Source organism: Sapajus apella, unplaced genomic scaffold, assembly GCF_009761245.1.
Source record: "Sapajus apella isolate SASKATOON/1434 unplaced genomic scaffold, GSC_monkey_1.0 scaffold14, whole genome shotgun sequence".
Classification (NCBI taxonomy): Eukaryota; Metazoa; Chordata; class Mammalia; order Primates; family Cebidae; genus Sapajus; species Sapajus apella.
Window position 1 is genome coordinate 15,146,901 of NW_022436954.1, and position 27,688 is coordinate 15,174,588.

General features: G+C 45.8%; 1 protein-coding gene and 1 long non-coding RNA gene across 2 annotated transcripts in view; both read right to left on the reverse strand.

Moving 5' to 3' along the window:
• PTPRJ (protein tyrosine phosphatase receptor type J) overlaps nucleotides 1-27,688 on the reverse strand; it is a 197,659-nt gene that overhangs the window by 77,173 nt on the left and 92,798 nt on the right. The gene's annotated exons all lie outside the window — the stretch shown is intronic.
• LOC116554326 lies at nucleotides 288-18,098 on the reverse strand. The gene is made up of 3 exons (XR_004270165.1): nucleotides 18,069-18,098; nucleotides 6,211-6,214; nucleotides 288-1,426 (listed from the first exon to the last, which is right to left on the reverse strand). It is a non-coding gene; the product is annotated as an uncharacterized LOC116554326 (long non-coding RNA).

The window sequence follows — 27,688 nt, forward strand, 5'->3', positions numbered from 1 at the left end:
GGGCAGCAGGAAGGACCACAAAACAGTGATCAAGCCAAGAAGAAGGTGAGAGGCCAGGCAGGGTGGCTCACACCTGTAATACCAGCACTTTGGGAGTCCCAGGTGGCCAGGTCACAAGGTCAGGACATCGAGACCATCCTGGCCAACATGGTGAAACCCTGTCTCTACTAAAAATACAAAAATTAGCTTGGCATAGTGGCATGTGCCTGTAGTCCCAGCTACTCGGGAGGCAGAAGCAGGAGAATCACTTGAACCCAGCAGGTGGAAGTTGCAGTGAGCCAAGATCGGGCCACTGCACTCCAGCCTGGTGACAGAGAAAGACTCCATCTCAAAAAAAAAAAAAAAAAAAAAAAGACGAAGAAGAAGGTTAGAAAAAATTTCAAAGGCAAGAAATCACAAAGAAGTGGTTCTCACAGGCTGGGAGGTATCAGAACCATCCAGGGAACTCAGTAAAAACACAACGGCCCAGCACTCTTCAACTTCAGTCAGCCTGGGCTCAAACCAGCCCAGGCCTCTGTTCTTTATCAGCTCTCCAGGTGGCTCAAACACTCTCTAAAGTTTGAGAACAGCTGGCTTCAGGTGCTGTAGAGGGACAATGAAGAAGGATGATGCAGCCCTGAGTCTGTTCTGATCCAAGGCAGCCACAGCCACAAGCCCCCTGGAAGGGCCTGAACAACTCTAGGGGGTGAACTGGGAGTTGCTTTGTTTGGAGGAAAACTCAATCCAGAATAAATTGCAGACATTCTTTAATAGTCTTTAAACAAGTGAGGCTGGTGGAGGGGGGCAGGAACCTGTTGGGCTAAAACCAGGATAGTTTTGGGGGAGAAAGTGCCCAAAGGGAGGGCCTCCCTCTGACGCCCTGTACACTTCTGACAGCTTCTTCCATTTCTCCCCTCAACAAATCCAGCAATCCAACAAATCTTAGATAACAATCTCATCGGCCTTCTCAGGAATTTGGGCGAAGAGTGATTTTCCTCAATGACTAAGAACTTAACACCGTTTTCATACCAAGATCAGGAAAACCAATCCTCTGCCCCTCGGCGCCCAGCAGATCCTTTTCCCACCTGCTGACCGGCATCATCCATCCACTCGGCACACGTGGGTCACACTGCGGAGCCCGTGCTTTGCTCTGTGTGCGTTCAGGAGAGAAAAGCTACGCTTAAAAGGCACAATGGGTGCAGACACATCTGTAAACGGCAATCGACTGTGATCAACTGAGTAAGTCAGCGATTTACAGGAAAAGAAGAGTGCTGTGGGAGTGAGGGCTGGGTTTGAGTCTCTGCTCCATAACCCACTAGTTGAATGCCACAGGTAAGCCACCAATTCTCCTGAAGCATCAGTTTTCACATATTCATGGGGGAAGCAATGTGGTCAGCCACAGCTCTGGCAGCAAAGAACTTCGACAAGCACTTGTACAAAGTATATGCTTGAGACAGGGCGCGATGGCTCAGCCCTGTAATCCCAGCACTTTGGGAGGCTGAGGTGGGTGGATCACCTGAGGTCAGGAGTTCAAGACCAGCCTGGCCAACATGGCACAAACCCGTCCCTACTAAAAATACAAAAATTAGCTGAGTGTGGTGGCGTGCACCTGTAATCCCAGCTATTCAGGAGGCAAGGGAGGAGAAACCGCTTGAACCCGGAAGGCAAAGGCTGCAGTGAGTGAGATGGTGCCACTGCACTCCAGCCTGGGTGACAGAGCAAAGACTCTGTCTCAAGAAAGAAAAAAAAAAAGTGTATGCTTAATAAACATTATAGCTGGTTACATCCATAAGGTGCACTCATCGTCAGAAGTAGCAACATTTAGCTTTGAACAAAAGATATTCTCCCCCACCTTCTACCCATCCCTCTCTCCCTCTCAAACACACAATGGTATTTTACTCAGTTGAAGATAATTATTAACTATTAACAATAATTACCACATTGTACAAATAAATTGCATTATAGAAAGAGTCGCTCTCTTCCAAAGTTTGCATTAACAAAGAAAAAGCTAAAATTCTCAAAGTCGCGTAAGTCCAGTCCATCTTTCTTTGCCATCTAATAAAACACTTTTTATTTCCTTTCATGGGCTTAAACTTCACTAAAAGGCAAATTGTCTGAAGGCACGCTGCTGAGACAACAGGACTCTGTGTGTGCTCAAATAATCCCCTGTTCCAGTTGACTGTTTTCTATTTTTCTGAATAGACACTGGACAGAATTGGGAATCAGAAACGGTCCTGTGATCTCTCTAATTGCTTCCACAGACAAGTCCAAAATGGGTAATTTTCTTAAAACACACAACTGACCCAAACTCCAAATGCTCCTCAAGGAGCCTCAGCCTTCTCTCCGACCGGGGCCCAGCTCCCTTGGCCAGGCCTCACCCCCTCAGGGCCGGGCAAAGATTCACATGGCAGAAAGGGCTGCCCCTCCAAAGACCCATCACTACCCAGAACTTAGAAAGGACGGGCCAGGAAGTTGGAGACAATGTGTTCTTGGGCATCCATCCTCTTGCCACCCTGAAGTTGACCCAAAATCTAATCCAAAATCGAACATTTGGGGGCCGCTCTGTGACACAGAACTTCTGCGCACCAAACACAGCCTTAAAGGCCACATACAGACTTCAAATGCACTGATCGCAGTGAACACAGCAGAAAAACCCACCAAATCTCCAATTCGACACATCCCAAGAGAGATCAGTCTAAGACCCTACGGCATTTTACTGGGGTTCTCCAAATCCTTGCATTAGATCTGCAAGAAAACAGGTCCTGCTAATCAAAAAGTTGGGGCGACAACCCCACGCAGAGGCTAATGTCTTATCAGGAAAGAGTGCGAGAAGGTTCAGATTCCCCACACGCTTGACATCAGACAGACAGACACTTCATTTCGGGCATCAACCTCTGTCAAAGTTATTTCCCCACTCAGTAAACTTATGCCACGAAGATCTCATTACGGTACTCTGTTAGCTTGACAAAATGACTTTACTGCCATTCATTAAAAAAAAAAGAAGAAGAAGAAAAAGAAGCTCCAGCAAGGTCATTTTGGCAAGATCCCATGGTGGCACTCTCTTTGGGACCTAACAATGTAAGAATTTTCTTCTTACATGTTTTAGCAAATTAAATATCAGGGGAACACTGTACTTGGTCCTTGCTTTTCAAAGAAAAATTTCCCTGCTTGCACTGTGGCTGCTGACATCCTGCCAAGTTTCAGACACTGAAATATGAATGGGATGAATAAGGATTAAGAAAGAGTAAATGCTATTAACAGCTCTTCTATTGCGTGCATCTATCTTACTCAGGAGCCAATGACCCACCAGGGAAAAGAAGGGCTGGGAGGGAACCAAGCTCATTCAACACCTGCTCACAGATGGCAAGGTCAGCAGTTAATGCTGGGCCTTCTCCAACCACAATCATGTGTCTGTCAAAGGCCTGCACCACTCATCTTGACACCTAATCAAAGAACACTTCATCATGGATCGTCAGAGCTGCAGGAGCCATTAGCAACCAGTGGCTTCCCTTGTTTTGTGGGGGGGCGGGGGGAACAGAAACATCTTCTTGAGAAATTACATTTTATAAGATAAACTCAGATAAAATGGGTAACATTATTAGTAAGCCTTAATTTGAAAATTCCAAATTCACAGCATTTACTTCTTATAGAGTATCAATCTATTTCAAAAAGGCAATTTGAGTAAACAAAAAATATATAAAATCGGGCCGGGTGCGGTGGCTCAAGCCTGTAATACCAGCACTTTGGGAGGCCAAGGCAGGCGGATCACCTGAGGTCAAGACCAGCCTAACCAACATAAAGAAACTCCATCTCTACTAGAAATACAAAATTAGCTGGGCATGGTGGTACACACCTGTGATCCCACCTACTTGGGAGGCTGAGGCAGGAGAATCGCTTGAACCCAGGAGGTGGAGGTTGTGGTGAGCCAAGATCACACCACTGCACTCCAGCCTGGGCAGCAGAGCAAGACTCTGTCTCAAAAAAAAGAAAAAAGGAAAAAGACACTGAACTTTTCAACAGTAAGATGCTAGCTACCCTTATCAGTTTGGTAACTACCTTGCTATCCTACAGCAGTAGCTATAAGCACCTACCTGTTTTGTTTTGTGGTTTTTTTTATTTATTTTTTTTTTTTTTTGGTTTTTTGAGATGGAGTCTTGCTCTGTCGCCCAGGCTGGAGTGCAATGGCATGGTGTTGGCTCACTGAAACCTCTGCCTCCTGAAGCAATTCTGCCTCAGATTACTGAGAGCTGGGATGACAAGCATGCACCACCATGCCTGGCTAATTTTTGTATTTCTTGTAGAAATGGGGTTTGACTATGTTGCCCAGTCTTGAGTGAGCTCAAGCAATCCCACCTGCCTTGGCCTCTCAAAGTGCTGGGATTACAGGCATGAGCGACCACACCCAGCCACCTACCTGCATTTCTAAACCGCACCCAGGGGACTCCAGAAATAACAATTCATGCTGCCAAAGCCTATAACCTACCAGCTTGACAGGGGAGGCTTATCCCTACCCCACAACCAGCAGTGAAAGCTTCAGGCCCGGTCCTACCCCCAGCAAACTCCAGGCCCCAGAAAACAGGTTTGGATCATTCTTGTGGTTGGGGAGGGGACAGCATCCTTTGAAATAACAGTCCTGCATAAAGATCAAGACTGCTCAGGAGGTATTTCCAAAACACTGACTTCACTCTGGTTGGTTCACTTAGTCTTGCCTTGAAACCAATTCTGAGGAAGCAGGTGACTTTTAATCACCTGAAGGAACAAAATGTCAAATCCAGAGCAGAAAAGGAAAAGAAAAATTATGTAAACAACTACATGTTTTCATCCTAGAGAAACCCAAGTCAAGAGCTGCCTTTAAGCAGAGAGTATTGGTGAGATCAGCTGGGTAGTGACTTCTCCAGCAGTCACCAAACACCCATAACTAAAAAGAGCCATCCTGCGCTACGGCCCAAAAAGATTTTATTTTGTAGCCTGACCTTTTACATACATACACACACACACGTTCACACACTTAACGCCTCACAGGGAAATAACAAAATGCAAATCTGAGACGGTAATGATATTAGAGCAATAGCAAGCGTCTACGGAGCTCTTCTGAAAGCCAGGAAACATTCCAATGCCTTACGTAATCCTAAGAGCATTCTGTGGCATAAGGGATGTTCCCATCTCCATTTTACAAATGGGAAGGTGGAGATGCAAACACAGGAAGGGAATCGCCCAAGACCATACGACTCGCCCGCAGCTCCCGGGCACAGTCTCCTAACATGGCCCCACCTTCCTCCTCGGGGCACAATTGTTTCCTAAGGGCCCACACACCCTCTGCCTTGCATCAAGGAGGGTTTGCTGGATTGCAGATTGAAGAACCCCTCCTAGGCAAATAGGTCAATGCCCTCATCTGAAGTCTTTGGAAGGTAGTGACAACCAGCCTTGGGTTTAGGAAGCATCACTACCTCCCATGCTCATCCTTTGGAGCAGGGCAGGCTGGGTGCCTTTCCCAAAATGCTTGACATCATGAGGCGGATGCACCAGCAGGACAAGGACTGGTCCTGAATGACTCACAGTGGAGAGCGCTGGCCACAGACCCAGGCGGGCAGGACCAGGTGACGGACAGCTCCAGGGCACAGGCACCCGAAGGGATCGAAGATGGAAAAGCCGGTGGCCCACGCTCTTCTCAGGAAAGGGAAAGGTACACCCCTGGCCTCTCGAATTTAAGCACATCTGGAAAATGTTCATCATAAGGTATTTATGACATTCTGACTGTTTCAAACAAACCAGCCTTCTCTGACACTGAGGTGTGCTGGGTCCGAATGACAGCAGCATTCCAGGGCAGGAAACAGCCTGCAAGGCCTGCATGCACCCACTGCTGGTCTGGGAGGACAACAGAGGTGCTATCCTGCTGCACAGATCTGTCCCTTAAGAAGGCCACTATGCTCATCTCTGACTGGAAGATGACACTGAAGCCTTCTCCTTAGGGGTAGCTTCAGGAGACACGTGAAAACCAGCCACCAGCCTCTGTTGGCCCTTCAAGAGAGGAGACCGGTGTGCACTGGAGGTCTAGGAGAGAGAGACCACCTCCCACTTCCTCCCTGAAGCTTGGGGAGTAAGTGCTTGGAGGAGAGAAAACAGAGTACCCGGAGAAAGGGAAGGATGCAGGCCCCTGGGGCTGTGAGCCTCATGCATCAGCTAAGGATGCACAGGTAGGCGCTGCACTGTGCAGGGGACAAGTGCTGTGACTGCCCTCGAGGGCTGCTCCCAGGCGGACCGTGGATCACACAGTAGACGGGGTATTAAAGAGAGTTTCCTTGGTTCGGGAAGAGAGGACTGAACACTGCTATGTCTAAAAATGTGTTTTCCGGCCGGGCGCAGTGGCTCATGCCTGTAATCCCAGCACTTTGGGAGGCCAAGACAGGCAGATCACGAGGTCAGGAGTTCCAGCGTGGCCGATATGGTGACACCCTGTCTCTACTAAAAATACAAAAATTAGCTGGGCATGGTGCCATGCACCTGTAGTCCCAGCTACTTGGGAGGCTGAGGCAGGAGAATCGCTTGAACCTGGGAGGCGGATGTTACAGTGAGCCGAGATCACGCCATTGCACTCCAGCCTGGGTGACAGAGCAAGACTCTGTCTCAAAAAAAAAACAGTGCTTTCCATCCTTTTCTTTAATAATAACAACCAATACGCACTATGAGATGACTACCAGGAAGCAGTTCCCTAAGGATGTTATAGGGGATATTCCATTAAATCCTTATGACAACACTTTGGGGTATATGATAATCACCCTCATTTTACAGATGAGGAAATGAAGGCGCTGTACTTCCATGGCTGGCTCAAGGCTCCAGCAGCCAGATACAGCAGAGCCGGGCCGGGAACGGGGCAGTCTGGGTCCGGAGTCCACGCTACCTTACATCCTCCATAAAAATTCCTTCCATTTACTGCGAACAGCTCCAGGTGCCAAGCATCTTGCTAAGCATTTTACATTTAGCACACAGCAGCTCTTCACATGAAATCCATCAACTCCGCTTAAAAATGTATACATACACACTATGACAACTGAATTTAACACATTTTTTAAAAGACTGAAAAGACACACAACCATTCACAACGGGCTCCTCAGGTGATAGGAAACAGGCAATATTCATTTTTTATTTGTTTGTTTGTTTCTGAGATGGGGTCTTGCTGTCGCCCAGTCTGGAGTACAGTAGGGCAATCCCGGCTCACTGCAACTTTCACTTCCCGGGTTCAAGCAATTCTCCTGCCTCAGCCTCCTGAGTAGCTGCCATTCTGCCTGGATCGTTTTTGTATTCTTAGCAGAGATAGGTTTCACCATGTTGTGCAGGATGGTCTCAAATTCTTGGTCTCAAGTGATCCGCCCACCTTGGCCTCCCAAAGTGCTGGGATTATGGGCGTGAACCACCACTCCTGGCCAATGTTTATTTTTTCTAACATGTTTCTGTGCTTGTCATAATTTCCACACAGGACGTAGCTTCCTTTTACAATTTCTCTTTAAAATGGGGTTTTATTTCACGCCATTTAACAACATGTTGGCATGAATAAATAACCAAAGCAAAAATGTCCAAAGTGGTTCTTGAAGACAACACACAGCCCTCCTGGCCACACGGCACACTGACCAGTGACGAAAAAGGGGAGTAGCACCAAAATGAGGAGAGAGAAGTGTGTTACCTGAATCAATAACAGATGATAAACTCTTCACAGAGTCACTAAAACAAAGCATGTGCGCTGACGTGGCAGAAGCCAATACAGCCTACATTCCCTTAATATGGCACGGCAGGGTGGAGACTGCATTTGCTAACATCGCCCTGAGCCAAGCACAACAAGCCTCAGTAGAGAACCCACGTGTGATTCCTCCCCTTTCAGAGGAAGAGGAGCAGGATGGGGAGAAGGAGACAGCCTTGTGCACAGACAGGCCTATCTTGGGTACCGAACTCAGCCGTCCTGCAGAACACAAGAGCTGTAAGCAGCAGATACTCAAGTAATAGAGAGAGGAACACAGAAAGACCTGAGGACCTGACCAGGGTCAGGAATCCCCAGGTGATGCCCTCTACAGAGGGCCCATAGAAGGCCCACTGGATGCCAAAAGCAAAGGTAGGCATTTTTCACACATCGCTGTGCCTGGGTTTTGAGGACAATCCTATGGCAGCAAGCCAGGGGTGCTTGGGAGCTGTTTGCCAAGTTACCACGCTTCCTTCTTCTGCAAACATATGCAGCCACTAAAACTGTCACCAGGAGAGCCCGGTACCACACATCTTAGGCCGGGGCATGCCATTCCCACAAGATAATTTATGGCAGTTATTACAAGCCTTTAAGAGGGAACATGGGATGTTCTTTGGTCTTGAAAGCTGCCAGGATGTCATGAGGTTTCTGCATGCTTGCTACTCTGTGATATCTCTGTGAAAAGGCGGCCTCCCGGTGCTCTAGATGAGAAAGAAAACGCTACAAAGGAATGTTATTGTTGTCAATCATCTAGGGTCTCCAAGAAGGGGACAGGTCATCTCAAGAAAGGAAGGAGTGACCAAGCTGCATACCCGGCACTTGACCCTGGGCAAAACCCTTTTTATCCCATCCTCCAAAGACCTGTGCTGGGACTGGAGACAGAGGCGCTGGTAGAGGGGTTTCAAAGCTCTTCCTAGATCTTTAAACTCATTCAACAGCTAAAGAGAGAGACCAAGGGAGAGCTGAGAAACTAACACAAGTAACAGCTGATATTACTTAGGATTGTAATCATACATGCAGAGACTTTGCAAAAAGCAAAGCCCTTCCTACTGATGTTGCTCAATGACCTATCCCAAGGATCTATTATTAACAGGGGAAGGGGAAGCAGGGAGAAGAAGGAAGGGGAAATTTGCCAGTTTTTCCTAATCGAAATCATCTCATTAAATCCTCCTGTGAACCCCTTGGGTAGGTATCCCATTTTCATAGGTAAGAAATCAGCTCATAAGTAACAGAAGGAAATTTGAACACAGATGTGTTCAAATAAATGACTCATAAGTAACAGAAGCAGAATTTGGAACACAGGTGTGTTCAAATGGATGACCCAAAACCAGTGCTCATAACCATCTTCTCTGGGTTTCTAGCCCTGGCTTGCCTCAGATTTGCTGTGTGACCTCAGGCAACTCACATGCCTTCTCTGAGTCTGAAGTCCTTTATGAAATGAAGGCTGTACTCCTTTACTAATTCCTAGGGTCCCTTCCAGCCCTGACACTTTTTGGTTTCATCTACCTGGGTTTGGGATTTTACAGACCAATGCAGTTTCAAACATCACACACACCAAAATGTGAAGGGTCGACAGAGGCCCACAACTTTTTACTTTGCCAAATAAAAGGTACTTACCACCTACTAACATTCTTGTCTCACAAAAGGAAATATTTTCTTCCAAAAAATACAGGAAGCACATATTCTCATTGAAGGATGATCCCTTGAATCAAGTAATATTTAGGTTCATTTAGCTTCAAGAGAATCTCAGCCCTTTATCCTTTATCTCTTTTTAACAAGGAATGCTGGAAACTCCACAGGCTGCGTGTCCACTGCACACCAGTGTGTGAGAACCACTGTCACATGCATTTCTAACCATACTAATCTTAGGACATAAAATTTATTGCTGTTCCTGGCACACAGGAAGAACCAAAGCATTTTAGTTGTCGAATAAGCTGCTATACTGTGAGTTACACAAGTCAACTATCAAGATTGATAAAGAAAAATAACACTGATCATAATGATGCACTGTGGTGATGCTGGTGGTCGTGGTGGTGGTGATGTTATTGAGACAGAGTGTCCCTCTGTTGCCCAGGCTGGAGTGCAGTACCTCTGCCTCCTGGGTTCAAGCGATTCTCCTGCCTCAGCCTCCCAAGTAGCTGGGACTACAGGCACCTGCCACCACGCCGGGCTGATTTTTTGTATGTTTAGTAGAGACGGGGTTTCACCACGTTGGCCAGGATGGTCTCGATCTCTTGACCTTGTGATCTGTCCGCCTCGGCCTCCCAAAGTGCTGGGATTACTGGCGTGAGCCACCGTGCCTGGCCTTATTATTATTATTGAGTCAAAGTGCTCACTGTTTGACATGCATTGGTTCATTTAATTCTCCCAACACAATTTTTTTGCCCATTGTCTATCCATGTATGCATTTCCCCAGGAGTACAATGATATGGAAATGTTTTAGACTAGAAAAAAAACAGATGTAACATATTTCATGGCTCAAAGTGGGGAAACACACACGCACAGAGACATTTTTTAAAGCACTGTTGCTCTGAGACAAGCACCCGGAAGTTACAGAGGAGCAACTAAAATAAATACACACAGTGTCTTCCTTGCAGACTAGTCAGTCAAGAGAGGCAGGTGGCCTGAGGCCAATGACCTCAGTGGCTCAATAAATCCCAGGAAAAGATCCCATGGAAGGTCACTGCTGTCATCCTGGCCTATGGAGAAGGAAACAAAGCTTCAGGCTACAGGTTGGAGATAGTCTGGGACCCAGGATGAATATAACTGAGCCTTCACCTGTTGCTGCCTCAGTTTACCTATCTGCAAGATGCAGTGGTCCCCACATCTAAATGTCCTTTCTGGGCCAGGCGCAGTGGCTCACACCTGTAATCCCAGCACTTTGGGAGGCCAAGGTGGGTGGATCACCTGGTGAAACCCCGTCTCCACCAAAAATACAAAAACTAGCCGGGCATGGTGGTGCATACCTGTAATCCCAGCTACTCATAAGGCTGAGGCAGGAGAATTGCTTGACCCCAGGAGGTGGAGGTTGCAGTGAGCCGAGATTGCGCCACTGCACTCCAACCTGCCGACAGAGAGAGACTGTCTCAAAAAAATAACAATTTTTTAAAAAAATATAATAAATATCCTTTCTGCCTCACAGGCAACCTTGTTCAGTTTTAAGCATGAGCTTTTCCCTAAAACCTTTTCTCACTGTTTCAGTTCTTGCCAATCTCTTTCAGAGAGGTGAACAGAGATAACATGGAGGTTCCAAGATTAATATGAAAATATTAGAGATGGCCAGGCGTGGTGGCTCACGCCTATAATCCCAGCACTTTGGGCAGCCGAGATAGGCAGATCATGAGGTCAAGAAACTGAGACCATCCTGGCCAACATGGTGAAACCCCATCTCTACTAAACATATAAAAAATTAGCTGGGCGTGGTGGCAGGCGCCTATAGTCCCAGCTACTCGGGAGGATGAACCAGGAGAATTGCTTGAACTGGGGAGGTGGAGGCTGCAGTGAGCCAACATTGCGCCACTGCACTCCAGCCTGGCAACAGAGCAAAACTCCATCTCAAAGAAAAAAGAAAAAATGTTAGAGACAAGGGAGATTCAACCCATTTTCTTACATGAGGAAACCAAGGAGCACAGAGGGAGCAACTTGCCCAAAGCCAGGCTGCAGCTGGAAAGGCAAACATCTCGTTCATACAGAAACCACCTGACAGGGCTGCTGAATAAACACTCATCATCCACTTTGAAAGAAGCCTGTAGGATCTACAGAATGGCCTCAATCCCTTCCACAGTCCACAGGGCTCTGTCTTGACCAGCCCATCTTAGAAAACATTTTGGTCTCCTTTATGCACTTAAAATTACTGAGGATCCCAAAGAGCTTTTGCTTATAATAAATCTATCAGCTGGGCAAGGTGGCTCACGCCTGTAATCCCAGCACTTTGGGAGGCCGAGGCAGGCGGATCACCTGAGGTCATGAGTTCAAGACCAGCTGGCCAACATGGTGAAACCCTGTCTCTACAAAAAATACAAAAATTAGTCAGATGTGATGGTGGGCACCTGTAATCCCAGCTACTTGGGAGGCTGAAGCAGGAGAATTGCTTGAGGCAGAGGTTGCAGTGAGCTGAGATCACACCACTGCACTCCAGCCTGGGCAACAGAGCAAGACTCTGTCTAAATTTTTTTTTAAAAAACTTGATTCTCTCTTTGTTCTCTGGAATGTACCTTTGTTTTACACCAAAAGCTGCATCTCCCAGTTTGCAGCCTGTTCACTAGAATAAACTCTCTTTCCTCCAGATTGCTTTCTGGAAAGCTTTTGTTCATAGCTCTTTTTACCCTGCGTGGCTTTGTGTCCTCATGCATTGGTTACTTGGAAAATATCAATTCACTGAGATTTGCACTCATGAGAGAATGACAGTGAAAGGGGAAATAGTTTACTATTATTATAAAAATATTTTTGACCTCACAGACCTCACAGATTCCTAAAAGGGTCTCAGGAATCCCCAGAAGTCCCAGGACCACTATTTGAGAACCATGGGTCTATACTAAGGTCCAAGAACTTCCTACTCAGTTAAGTATTTATTAATTCATTCACTCATTCCACAAATACTAACTGGGTACCCACTACATGCCAGCCACTGTCCTGGGTGCTAAGAATCCATTTAGTGAACTAAACAATGTCCTGACCTCATGCAGCTCACATTCCCCTAGGGAAGGCCCACCACACACAGATAAACAAGTAAACTGACACTTTAATGTCAGGTAGTAGTAACTGCTAATGGAAAAACATAAAGCACTGTGTCACCAGACATTTGCACTTGTGGGATGTGGTTTGCCTGGAAAGCCTTATTCAGCCAGCCTGAGATTTGCTAACTTAAGAGTTTCACAATGAAATAAGAGCTTTTTAGAAAAAAAAAATTTTTTAATTTGAGACGGAGTTTCCCTCTCGTTGCCCAGGTTGGAGTCCAATGGAACAATCTCGACTCACTGCAACCTCTGCTTCCCAGGTTCAAGCGATTCTCCTGCCTCAGCCTCCCCAGTAGCTGGGTTATAGGCTCCAGCCACCATGCCCGGCTAATTTTGTATTTCTAGTAGACACAAGGCTTCGAACTCCTGACCTCAGGTGATCCACCTGCCTCGGTCTCCAAAAGTGCTGGGATTACAGGCGTGAGCCACTGTGCCCAGCCTAAGAAAAATAATTTAATACCAAAATGCGTGCAGACGCAAGGTGGTGGAAGACAGGACTGCCCAAGAAGAGCTGAGAGCTTACCATTGAGGCTGATTTGCTTTCCGGCTGCTCCAGGAAGAGTAAACCTCAGAGGTCATCTCACTTAGGGCTTCTACCCATCCAATGAGCAAACCACACCCTCTGCTTACACACATTATTGTTTCTGCAACCCCTTGCACCCATACAGCGCATTCACAAACACTATGTATATATGAGCCTCACACAATTCCTGGAGGGTGGACACTATTCATCTATTTTACACATGAGGAAACTGAGCCTAGGAGAAGTTAATAGGTGCCACCCCTAGTAAGTAATACATGGCTTATTCCACCACATGAATTTTTATCTGTCTTTAACCTCTGATATTCCTCCATGTGAAGAAAAACTGGGCCAGGCACAGTGGCTCACACCTGTAATCTCACCATGTTGGGAGGCTCAGGTGGAAGGAGCACCTGAAGCCAGGAGTTCGAGACCAGCCTGGGCAATAAAGCAAGATGACTTCACCTCTACAAAAAAAAAAAAATAGCCTATCAGGCTGGACAACATAATGAGACCCTGTCTCTACAAAAAAACAATTAGCTTGGCTTGGTGGTGCACGCCTGTAGTCCTAGGTGTTCTGAAGGCTCAAAGGCTGAGGCAGGAGGATGGCTTAAACCCAGGGGATGGAGGCTGCAGTGAGCCATGATGACACCACTGCACTCCAGCCTGGGCAACAGAGCAAGACCCTGCCTCTCAAAAATAAAAAAAAAAATAGCTGGGCATGGTGGTGTCAGCCTGTGGTCCCAGCTACTCAGGAGGCTGAAGCAGGAGGCTCACTTGAGGTCAGGTGTTTTGAGGCTGCACTGAGCCATAATCATGCCACTGCACTCCAGCCTCCAGCCTGGACAACAAAGCGAGTCCGAGTCTCAAAACATAAATAAATAAAAAGAAGAGAAACTGGATGAAACACTGAAAACAGAGGTAAAGTTTCTTCCTCCAAAAACGCCCTGCTCCTCATACGTCCTCTCCTCAAACAGCAAGTCAGACCTGTGAAGAAGATAAAAGTGACGGGGCTGACGCTTAGTAGGCGCCAGTATTTGGAGATATTGGCCCCATAAACATGTATGGAGACGACTGTGTGCCCAGCCCGTTCTAAACAGTGGGGATACAGATTGGACGAAGAAAGAGCAAGGCCCTGCCCTCCGGGACCCTCTGTTCTAGTGGGCCACCATCAGCACAATACCAAGAGACTATATGCCACATCCCCTGAAAGAGTTAATTTAAAAATTCAAGCTTCCTGAGACTTCATCAATAGCATCAGCCCAACAACAGATCCCTGTGTTCAATCTTGACACGGGCCTTGAAACATCCCTTCCAGGAGAAGAAAGAAGCTTTATGACACTGCCCCTTCCCCCTACCCATTTTACAGATGGAAAAGTAAGTCCAGGGCCCAGCGGCCACTCCCTCTGAATCTGACAACGAGAGTCCACGGTGGGACGGGAGACAAGCCAGCTCTCCTGTCTTCCTGCGCAGCCCCGGCCGCAGCCTGGCCCCATTCTCTCTTTTTCTCTCCCAGGAGGCCTCCTTGAACAACAGCCACGCATTTGTGGCGACCGACCAACACACAAGCCAGCCAGGAAAGTGACTATTTCAAGAGGAAAGGAGCATATTTAGCAGTGGTCCTCGGCGGCCACCCCAGGTCGTCGGCCAAGCCCCAGCCCCACATGGTGCTTCCTCTCCTCCCTGTTCGCCTTGCCAGCATGGTTCCCACCAAGGTTTAAAAAAGAAGTGGAAGTTCCCTTCTGCCTGACTGGCCAGCACATTCCACTGACTCAGACTGTTCTGGGCACCACGGAGAAGACACTGTTCATTTTCCCTGGGCTGAGAACTGGCCCACATCCGGACCTGTCGCCGGCAGGAGGGGGCACTTGGCGGCTGGGCACAAGCAAATGAATGGCGTGCTATTTTTAATGCTTAGTTCCTGTCTTTATTCCAGAAGGCCGGGCACCTGTGCCAGGGTGGCTGCAAGTGTGGTTTGCAGACCACCCGCATCAGAAACACCTGGGCGCTTCGGGGAAATTCAGATTCTGGGGTCCCATCCCACACCTAGATGTCAATCACCAGGAGCAGGGCTCAGGAATTTGAATCTTTAACAAGCTTTTCAAGTGATTCTTTTGTAAAATAAGGTTTGAGAATCATTGACAATCTGGGTCTTCATTCATTCATTATTCGCTCCGCAATTACTGAGTGCCCCCAATATGCACTGGGCAATGAAGTAGAAATACAAAGATAAATGGCATGTGCTGTTAGCCTTAGGGTCCAAGGGGAGGCATGACACAGTGTGAAGGTGCTAAAGACACAGCTGAGTTACTCTGGGAGCTTAAAAATGGAGGATATCAGCAGGGGGCAGTGGCTCATGCCTGTAATCCCAGCACTTTGGGAGGCCAAGTTGGGTGAATAATGAGGTTAGGAGTTCAAGACCAGCTTGACCAACATGGTGAAACCCCCTCTCTACTAAAAACACGAAAATTAGCCAAGCACGGTTGGTGAGTGCCTGTAATCCCAGCTACTACTTGGGAGGCTGAGGCAGAAGAATCACTTGAACCTGGAAGGTGAAGGTTGCAGTGAGCTGAGATCACATCTTTGCACTCCAGCCTGGGTGACACGGCAAGACTCTATCTCAAAAAAAAAAAAATGGAGGATATCAATCCTGCTGGGGTGTCAGGGGCAGTTTTACAGAGGAGAGGAGCATGGAACTGAGGCCAAGAACAATCATTCTCTACCTTGGCCAGTCTTTGGCAGTCTCTTTGGCTTGGCCAAACCCAAGATGGGATACAACCCATCCTCACCAACCCAGCACCCTTCTGACTTCTCGCAGGTACTCGGTGCACAGTCGATGAATTAACAGAAACCCAGAATGGATTGGACATTGGCAACAGAAGCTAGGAAGCCACTCAGAACAGTTTTATGTGCCCCTATTCGCTAAGAACACCAGCTCTGGAGTCAGTCTCAGATGGACTCCGATCCAATTTCCCTCTTGAGCTACCAGATCATGGGCACACTGGCCTTTCTAAGCCTCACTTTTCTCACTTATAAAAGAGAGATAGTAGCTACTTCCCATGGTTGTGGTGAAGATTAAACCTGCAGATAAAGCATCCAGCACACAGCCGGGCACACAGTATGCACTTGAAAAAGTTAAGATTTGTTCCACAGGACTAATAAAAGACCTGAGATTAAATACAAGTTCCAGTGCCAACCAGCTTTGGTAAATCCATCCAGCTTGGGCCTGAGGTGGTTTCTCAACTGCAAAATGAGAAGCTTAGACCAGAACCTCTCTAAAATATTTTCTAGCAATAAGACTCAATTTCTCTAAAGGTAGTAAGAGGCTTTGTCCCTAGGAACTCTCCTGGACTGAGGGGCATCTGCCCTCGGACTCACAGCATGTGAGATGTCCGTTCTGCAAGCCAGGTGAAAGTCACGCCTCTTCCCTGATGGAGGATATGCTTCAGGATGTTCTGTTGTCTTCTGGGGTCTCCCTTTTAACTCTGTGCTTCCTGTTTGTTTCTTTACACATTTAGAGAGTTCAGTGGGTGGCATTCTCCCCTGCCCCAACCCAGAAGCAAGCACTGGACTCTAAGGAAGTTGACCTCCCCGCCTTCTCTTTACTTTAAAGCAGTCATCAGCTTCCCCTATCATCCCAGAAGGCAAGCGGGGGAAAGCCTGAACACAGCCAGAAACAAAGAGCAGCAATGACTTAGGTCAGACGCAAACACACCCTCGAGAAGCTGGGCTGGGTAGAAGGCCTTCTCCCAAGGGCCGCTTCTCCTCCTCCTCTGCCCTCCTACCTTCTCTGGGAGCCTCAGAGTGAGGTGTGGTCCTTTGGCTTCACTGCCCAGTCTTGTCCACCTTCACCAGCAGGCAGCAAGCTGTCCAGCCATGAAAGCTGCACTAAACTCAGAACCATCCAGTGTTTGGGTTTATTCTAAGACTAGTACAGCATCTCACACACACACACACTCTCACACACACACACACACACACACACACACACGTGCACACACACACGCACGTGCACATGTACGCACATATGCACACGCACGTGCGCACACACACACACCAGGGTCATGAAGGCACAACCCCTTCACCCTTCCACACACACTCCCCTGCCTAAAGATGCTTGCATCTAGAACACCAACACCAAGACATGGAGTTACATCAGCAGAGAAGGGAAAACTCTCCTAGACTGCATCCTCCTCTAAACCAAGCTTGGCCAACCCACGGCCTGCATGTGGCCTAGGATGGCTTTGAATGTGGACCAACACAAATTCGTAAACTTTCTTAAACATTTTGAGATTTTTTCATGATTTTTTTTAAACTCATCAGCTACCGTTAGTGCTAGCGTATTTTATGTGTGGTCTAAGACAATTCTTCCAATGTGGCCCAGGGAACCCAAAAGATTGGACACCCCTGCTCTAAACTGTCCCTTGATCCTGCCTGTCTTTGCATTTCCGGTCATAGGCTCCCTCGCCCTGGTTGGTCTACACCTGGTGTCTGCTGACTTTTTCTGGGAAGGGCCAGAGAGTACATATTTCAGTCTTTGGAGGTCATATGGTCTCTGCAACAACTGCTCAGGGCTGATATGACTGTGTGAAAGCATCCACAAACAATACATGAATGAAAAGCATGGCTATAGTCCAGAAAAAAAAAAAAAAAAAAACTATAGACACTGACATTTAAATTTCATAGAATTTCCACATATCGCAGCATATATTCTTTTGATTTTTTTTCAACCATTTAATAAGGCGCAAACCATTCTGAGCTCTCTAGCTAGACAGAAGCACATGCAAGTCACTGCTTTGTGATCCCTGGTCCACACCCCGTCACCTCCTTTCTGGACCGTGGCAATGTTCTCCTACCTGGCCTTCCCGATGCCTCCCACTCCCCCTTTTACATCCACCCCGCTCACTCCTACTCAGCCAGATCTTCCTAAAAACTCCACTTTAACATCTCTCTTCTGAAAATGGTCCGACATCGCTTCTGGCACTTGAGGCCCATCTCTGTAGGGCTCCGGGACACCTTCCCACCCTTGTCTCCTAACAGCCTGAACTGCCAAAACCCATCCTGTTAAATTTTGCACATAAACTGAATCCATCAGGCCAGGCACAGTGGCTCATGCCTGTAATCCCAGCACTTTTTGGGAGGCCAAGGTAGGTGGCTCACTTGAGGTCAAGAGTTCAAGACCAGCCTGGCCAATATGGCCAGAATCTGTCTCTACTAAATATACAAAAATTAGCCAGCCATGGTGGTGGGCTCCTGTCACCCCATCAGGAAGCTGAGGCAGGAGAATCGCTTGAACCCGGGTGGCAGAGGTTGTAGTGAACGCAGATCACGCCATTGCACTCCAGCCTGGGTGAGGGGGCGAGACTCCACCTCAAAAAAAAAAAAAAAAAAAAAAAGTCCATCTTTAGCTATTTGCCCCAGATCTCTTCCTTAAAACCTTCCCTGATCACCCAGCTCCAACTTAGTCTCAATTCCTAGAGCACCTGTTTATGCTATTCACTTAGACATTGAAGGGCAGGGTACAATTTGCAGGGATAGAAGTGTAAATAGATCATTCCAGCAGAATAAAATGATTATATTTGTTCACAAGGTAACAAATCACTGGAGAACAAAGCAACCAGCTGAGGAAAAATCACAAGTCTCCATAAAGGATTTAGCCCTTGAACCAGGTCTTGGAGGTTAAGTAAGAATTCCTGCACCAGTATGAGGTCAGGATTTGGGAGCAGGCTGGAAAGATTTGTGCAAAGGCATGGGGTGGGGCCAAGGGTGACGAGCAGGCAGGTGGCAGGACCTTGGATCAGGAAGACTGTATGTAGCACGCTCGGAAAGGCTGGGTGGGGGAGTCCTGGCATGGTGCTGAGACACAGAGTAGGCCTTCAGGAAATATATTTTGGGATTACCATCAAAACTGGCAGGGATTCCATTTCTCATTCCTGGAAGAGTTGGTCACTCCAACCCTCAAAAAGTCAACAAACAAGAACATCAAAGGGTCCATGGAGGGAAATCACTGGTCTTTAATCTCCCTGTCTTCTCTTTCAGCCCACACCCACAGCTCCAAGAAGAGCTGGCTGTGAGGTCTCAACAGGCCCAAGCCCCTATTTTCTGCTATGTAACACGCCACCCCACTCAGCCATCTTGGAAAATGTTACCTACCAGTTAAGGCTTTATTTCTGTCCTAAGCTCTTGTAACTAGGACAAAACAGTAAATGTAATCTTTAAAAAAAAAAAAAAGAAAAGAAAAGAAAAAAGACTTGTTCTTTTCTACTCATTCTAAAATCCCTTTTATTTCTCTAAGGTATCTTATTTTTTTTTTTTTTTTTTTTTGGAACTTCACTGGCTTATGTTTGATATCTTAAAGAAGCAGATATTTCTGTAACCCTCCCCTCTTACCATTTAAAAGAACGATAAAAATAGAAGTCCCCAAAAAACTCTTAAATGCAACCACCACAGGGTCTTCCATTGATGCCAATTCCTACAGGCTTCAGTGGCAAATATTTCTGGGCTAGGGGAGATCTTTGAAGTCAACTCTTTGAAGTGAGCCTGGTACTTTCTCAATACTAAAGAGAGTAAAAATGGAAGCTAAAAAATGAGGAGGAGGACAGAAATACAAGAATAAAAAAGAAGGAGGTCTCTTTGAACACAAGAGCTCCCCGATTTCATTCCTCAACCAGAGTAACTCCAGACAAACTTGATTCTACAGATAATCAGTGAAACATTTTCCATATATCAAACAAAAGATAGTGTCATCTCCCATAAGATTATAATTTATTAAAACAAGGTAAAACAAAAACACAAACTCTAATAGTGAATGTGCAAAACACCATTAGAGAAACAGAAGAGGTAAGACACCAGTGCTTGCAGAGAGGCTAGTACGTCAGGCCCTGTGTGTAAGGCACTCCAGCTGCACCATCTCATAGGGGTTGGGTATCCTCTGCCCCATTTTGTAAGGCACTGAGAACATCAACTGACCCACCCAAGATCACTCCCCAGGTAAACAGATGGGTGGGACTCGAACCAGGTCAAGCCACCATGTTCTTCCTACAGGGTAATTCCAAAAAGAGAGAAAGCTTACCTGGTTGGTGTAGAGGGAAGGACCATGAGAGGCTTCATGAACAAAGGGGCCTTTCTGATGGAAATGGGATGACCAGGACTTCAGCTGGGAAGGAAGAACACTCCATGCAGGAGACTGAAACACCCAGTTCCAGGAGAGAAAACAATGGGCAGGCTGGCTGAACTAGAACTCCAGCTACGTCTCAGGGAATGAGGCTGGAAAAGGAGACGTGCTAGAAGGTGCAGAACGCCAAGGTGAAATGTGGCAGAAAGCAGCAGCCACCCAGGAAAGGGACATAACATCTGGGAAAGATGTTGAGAGGCTAGCACAGGCCAGGTGCAGTGGCCCATGCCTGTAAATGCAGCACTTTGGAAGGCCAAGGTGGGAAGATCGCTTGAGCCAAAGAGTTCAAGACCAGCCTGAGCAATACACTGAGAACCCATCTCTACCACCAAAAATATTTTAAAAAAAAAAATTTTTTTAATGGGCCACGCATGGTGGCACATGCCTGTGGTTCTAGCTACTTGGGAGGCTAAGGAAGGAGAATCACTTCAGCCCAAGAGTTTCAAGCTGTGGTGAGCTATGACTGACTGCACCACTGCACTCCAGGCTGGGTGACAGAGACCCTGTCTCAAAAATAAATACATAAATAAATAAAAGATGCGAGCATGCAACTGCTAGTTGTTAACAAAAACGGAAAAATCTTGGAGATTCCATAGTTCCCAACTATTCATCATGTTCTCCTCCGTCAGCTGTCTCAGCTGGTAGACTCTCACTAGCTCCCCAGTATGCAAACGAACCTGGCCAAGGGCCTGGCTGCCATCACTGGCCCGGCACTGCACCTCAACCATGCTTGCTTAATGTGCAAAACCCATATACAATTTTTGGAGGTGAGATTCTTCCATGCTGAGAACACTGACTCCTGGCCCTAATTTGCTGAAATCCCATATTCTCCTTACTTATTCCAGCATGGGCCTTAGAATTCTCAGAATTACCTTAAAACCATGGCACACTGCACTTCAGAGAACATTCAACATGAGAGTCAAAAAAAAACTTTGAATCCCTGGCCTAAGGATTAGGGTTCAATGTCTCCACAACCATCATGTTAACACCGAACTTCACAGTTTCACCCAAATTGCATCAGTAAAATAATTGATTTTTTTTTTCACACCAACTTTACTAATACCCCTCTGGGTTACAGGAGAAAGGGTCTAATTAGACTAAGGCCCAGAAAGACTACACACCTTGCCCAAGTTCACAGAATAGGTGGGGAGAGAGTCTTTGCCACTCCCTAAATGATGCTGGTTTATATAACCCATTGTTGCCTAGAATCTAAATACTGTCTATTAATTTGAGTCTCATGCTGGGAAATTACAAATTCAGTCATGATATACATGATTCTTATCAAGTAAAAGGCTCTAAATATATCCATGCACAAATTAATCCAAGGTTCCAACATGTTAATACTAAAGACAGCTGAAATAATTACTGCTGCAAAAATAAATTAGGAACACAAACACATGAAGATATTTAAGGTTCTCAATTTAAAGTGCTTTAAACACTTTTTTCTTTTTTTAGTTTTGAAAAATTACAGCCTGAGCAACATGGTAAAACTCCATCTCTACAAAAAATACAAAACTTAGCTGGGCGTGGTGGCATGTGGCTGTGGTCCCAACTACTTGGGAGGCTGAGGCAGGAGGATTGCTTGAGCTCAGGAGGTCAAGGCTACAGTGAGCCGTGATCAAGCCACTGCACTCCAGCCTGGGTGACAGAGTAAGATCTGTCTCAAAAATAAAAATAAAAATATGCTCCGGGCACAATGGCTTATGTCTGTAATCCCAGCACTTTGAAAGGCCGAGGCGGGGATCACCTGAGGTCAGGAGTTCAAGAACAGCCTAGCCAACATGGTGAAACCCCATCTCTACCAAAAATACAAAAATTAGCCAGGCATGGTGGTGGGTCCCTATAATCCCAGCTACTTGGGAAGCTGAGGCAGGAGAATCACTTGAACATGGGAGACAAAGGTGGCAGTGAGCCAAGACCATGCCATTGCACTCCAGTATGGACAACAAGAGCAAAAATTTCATCTCAAAAAAAATAAAATAAAATAAAATAATATGCCACATGGCTTATAAATTATAAACTATGGTTTTTAAAGGTTTAGTATGTTTTCAATATAATTCTGTCATATAAAATATATATAAGAAAACAGCTGCAAGCTGTCTTAAAAAATAATACTCTAAAGACTTGCAAAGTGAATGGGTCAACTGAAAATGCAAGCAAAACCTCTAAGACACTTTCAGCTACACAGGTTTACTTTTAAATGACACGAACATAGAAATTTCTTAAATAATGAACCATCACCCAGAAAAAAAGGAGAAGAGAAACTGAACTCAGAAGCAAAAAGATGTCAAATATCTTTTTTTTTTTTTTTTTTTAAGAAAAAAACTGATCAAGGGAATCGGGAAGATCCTTTCACTATGAGTCTAAAAGTCCTAAGTTCGGAAATGTTCAAGTTACCATTGATCAGTTCATATTGAAGAAGCCCTAAACAGAAAATAGGACCCATTGGCAGCAAAGGAAAAGTGATTTAACAGGAGCAACAGTAGTCTGTGCTAGTAAACACTGTGCTAAGCACTTAACGTTCTCTCTCCATCTTACAGATGAGAAAACTGAGGTAAGCAGTTCATGGGAAACAGATCAAAAGGTAGGATGATGAGTGGGAGGATGGATTCCAGGGAACACCTGCTAAACAAGGTCGCCATCACAGCAGCCACACCTCCGGGATCTCAGGAGGAGCTGGACCTCATGTGGGAGGCCCACATTTTAGAATAGAGACTGCAGGTGGGGGAAGACCAGGGCACGAACAGCCAAGGCACGCAGCAAACAGATCAGATAGCTGGGGACGTTTAACCCAGAGAAGGAAATGAGAAAGATATACATAGCTCCCTATGTGTGACCCCAGAGGAAACAAACAGAGCCAGTGGGCACAAGGTGAGGCACGGAGACCACCCCATCATAAGACTGTTCTGTCCAACAGAACCACGTTAAGATGAAATGGTATCTATGAACATATATGTCACTTAAATTAATGTGGACGTTCAAGTACCACCATCATCATTTTTGCTGTAGCCACAAACCATTTATACTATTATCTATTTAATGGTTTTATTTAAATTGACCTGCATATATTTTACTTAAATGAAATTAGCTTCACCCTATGTAATACTATCCAAAAAACCATGGGCTTTTTCCTAAAACATATTGAAATAGATGACTATTAAATGTTCACCTGTGCAACATCTAAAATCATTCTGCACACCAGTGATGCAGTATATCAACACATTTAGAAACACAGATCAGAAAGAGTCAAGAAAAACAGATCATTGGCTTTTGGATTAGACAAAAGACTGCAGGAAGCATCTGCTAAACAAGGTCACAATTAGACTCTGATCATAGAAGGTCATTAGACAAATCTTCTGTTTCTACGTGAACACTCCTGAATCTCTGTGCATTTCCACCTGCAAATGGGTATGATATATAGTGCTATCTCTATTAGAATGCTTTTTAGGATTGTTGGAAAAAATACACCCCAGTACAAAACACAGTGTCAAGGACCTAGTAGTTTAATATTTCTTGCCACCTGCTATGGTTTGTATATTTGTCCCCTCCAAAAGTCACATTGAAATGTAATTGCCATTGTAACAGTATTAAGAGATGGGATCTTTGAGAGGTGATTAGGCCATTAGGACTCCACCCTCATGGGTGAAGTTGGTGACATTATAAAAGGGAAAGTTCAGCCCCCTCTCTTTGCCCTTCTGCACTTCTGCCATGGGATGATACAGCAAGAAGGCCCTGGACAGATGCTGGCACCCTGACATTGGACTTCCCAGCCTCCAGAACTGTGAGCCAGTGAATTTCTGCTCATTATAAATTAGTCTCTGGGCCAGGCGAAGTGGCTCACGCCTGTAATCCCAGCACTTTGGGAGGATGAGGCAGGCAGATCAACTGAGGTCAGGAGTTCAAGACCAGCCTGGCCAACATAGTGAAACTCTGTCTCTACAAAAATACAAAAATTAGCCAGGCATGATGGAGGGTGCCTGTAATCCCAGCTACTCAGGAGGCTAAAGTGGGAAAGCCGCTTGAACCCAGGAGGCAGATGTTGCAGTGAGCCAAGATCACACCACTGCACTCCAGCCTCGGTGACAGAGCAAGACTCTGTCTCAAAAAAAAAAAATTACTCACACTCGGGTATTCTGTTACAGCAGCAAAAGCAGGCTAAGACACCACTTCTACTAATGTTTTTCACATTGTTTGACAGGAAGAATTCAATCACTGGTCACTGTTTTTATGAGCTATTATATCTGTTCGGAACCTTGTAGAATGTTCCCTGCACTGGAAGAAATGTGAACTAGATAGTACCTAACCTTTCTTTTAACTCGTCTGTAGTTCTAGCGAACCAATAATTATGCAATCCCAGGAAAACCAAATCCCCCCACCTCTCAGAAAGCAGATAATAATATACTTTACCAGCAATTTGCATGATTATGTGACATTCAGACCAACTAAAGGTCCTATCATACAGCACTAAATTATCAACTTCCCTCTATATTTGAAAATGTCAAAGCCACTTTTAATTAAGGAATATAAAATAATTCTTCCCTCCAAACAATAATAATGAATGAATATTTGCTGCTGTTGATAAACTGCCAGAGGATAAATAAGAATACTTCAGTAATCCCATTTAAGAAATTTTCCACACAGAATAACACATAGAACAAAAACTCCTAGCAATGGCACGTTCACATTTAAAATCAGATCACCAGCAAGAGCACATGGAGGAATCCCAACACATAAGCATATTACTCAGGTGCATTAAACTATACTTGCTGAGGGGATGCAGGAGTGAAATAAAAATAATTTAAATAGCATGGGTACTACTTCGCCCACACTGTGGACTTGAGCCTGAGCTGGGAGACCCAAACCTACTCGCTGAGTCCCAATTCCTGTGTGCCATTTCTTTGTTTTCTGTTGTTGTTTTATTTTTTGTTTTTGTTTTTCTGAGACAGTCTCACTCTGTCACCCAAACTGGAGTGCAGTGGCACGATCTCACCTTACTGCAACCTCTGCCTCCTGGGTTTCAGCGATTCTCCTGCTTCAGCCTTGCTAGTAGCTAGGATTACAGGCGCACGCCACCATGCCTGGCTAATTTTTGTATTTTTAGGAGAGATGGCGTTTCACCATGTTGGCTGGGCTGGTCTCGAACTCCTGACCTCAAGTGATCCACCCACCTCGGCCTCCCAAAGTGCTGGGATTACAAGGGTGAGCCACCCCACGCCCAGCCCCTGTGTGCCATTTCTCAACATCCTCATGGTGATCTAACCTTTAAGAATATGGATTTTCCATCCATGTAGCCCCTAAATAATGATATTTTATTGGATGCCCACCCAAGGATATGGCACCTTTTTCAACCATAGAGGGCTAACTGGCTGAGGGGAGCTTACTGAGATACGGTGAATGTTTCTCAATGTGGTAGATGAATGCCACTTTGTTCATTCTATTTTGGGATGATTTGAGGAATGAGTTTCACTGATGATTTTGACTAAACATCATTTCTCCCACAGCGTTGACTTTTCAGGGAGAACCAACTGCAAATGAGATGCAATTCCACGACATGAGCTATTTCCTTGAACAACAACTTGGCATCTTTAATGGTGACCTTGGTCCAAAACCAAAATAAGTATTATACAGTCAAGTTGCATTTGTTCACCATCATCAGATAACTGGCATTCCATAAACAAATTAATTGTCAATGCAGTTTTTAATCACAGACATTTAGAATTGAGAAGATTTGGGCTGGATGCAGGGGCTCACGCCTGTAATCTCAGCACTTTGGGAGGCTGAGGCAGCTGGATTCTTGAGGTCAGGAGTTTGAAACCAGCCTGGCCAACATGGTGAAACCCCATCTCTACTAAAATTACAAAAATTAGCCAGATGCGGTGGCAGGTGCCTGTAATCCCAGCTATTTGGGAGGCTGAGGCAGGAGGAACCTTTGAAAGCAGGAGGCAGAGGTCACAGCGAGCCAAGATCGCCCCACTGCACTCCAGCATGGGCAATAGAGCGAGACTCTGTCTCAAAAAAATAAATAAACAAAGAAGATGATGATTATGGGAACACATCTGATGTCACCTCCTTTGTACCTCGTAGGGTGATTTCAAGACTTGATTCAAAGATCTCTTCCTCTCCAAAGCTGTCCTGGAATTCTCCCTGGGGCAAATTTGGAATGTGAAGGAACATAAAAATAAGAGTATCAGCAGACATCAGTATATGCCAGGCTGTGTGCAAAGGCAGTTTCCATGCCTCTTCTCCTTTAATCTTTGCAAGAGACCTCTGAGTGTAGAACTTTCTTGATCTTCATTTCACGCATGAGCAAAGGGAGGATTAGGGAGGAGAGGGACCCAGCCAGTGCTCCTGGAGAAAGTAAGCGGAAGGCCAGATTCAGTGCATGGACCATCCTGGTTCTGTGTTCCTCTGCCTGAGCTCACTCTTCTATCTTACTGCGGATCGATCACATGAGCTCTCGCCGCCACTACAGTGCAAACTCCCTGCAGGTGAGGTCCATGTCTATATTAATCTATTCTCATGCTGCTACTAAAGACATACCTGAGACTGGGTAATTTATAAAGGAAAGAGACTTAATTGACTCATGGTTTCAGATGGCTGGAGAGGCCTCACAATCATGGCAGAAGGCAAAGGAGGAGCAAAGTCACATCTTACATGGCAGCAGGCAAGAGGGCTTGTGCAGAAAACTCCCATTTATAAAACCATCAGCTCTCGTGAGAGTTATTCACTATCACGAGAACAGCATGGGGGAAACCACCCCATGATTCAATTATCACCGTCTGTTCCCAGCCTTGACATGTGGGGATTATTACAATTCAAGGTGAAATTTAGGTAGCGACACACCAAACCATATCAATGTCTTTTTATCTACCTATTTCCAGCAACCTGTGCAGTTTTTGACCTATACCAGCCGATTTTAAAATGTTCATTCAGTGTTCCTACTGCGTCAAGCAGGTCCTTCATTCAACCAATACATCAATTAGTCGAGCCATCTCTAACATGTCTATCTCGGCTCTGTTGTCTCTCCAAATGAGGAATAAAAGAAATGATGGAAGTCAGTATACATTGCACTGTTTCATCTTCCTCAACTGAGTACTCTGAATGTAGTATTATTGCCTTGATCTTCTAAGCAGGCCCAGTCATATAATTAGCAGACTGTCATATTGGGCTAGATTAATATTTTTCAGGCCTATTGAAACATGGGCCTTCTGTATTATCATAAGAAACTAAGCATGTCGGCTGGGTGTGGTGGCTCACGCCTGTAATCCTAGCACTTTGGGAGGCCGAGGCGGCCAGATCACCTGAGGTCAGGAGTTCGAGACCAGCCTGATTAACATGTTGAAACCCCGTCTCTACTAAAAATAAAAATAAAAATAAAAATAAAAAATTAGCCTCGCATAGTGGCAGGTGCCTGTAATCCCAGCTACTTGAGAGGCTGAGGCAGAGAATCACTTGAACCCAGGAGGTGGAGGTTGCAGTGAGCTGAGATCTCGCTATTGCACTCCAGCCTGGGTGACAGAGCAAGACTCTGTCTCAAAAAACAAAACAGA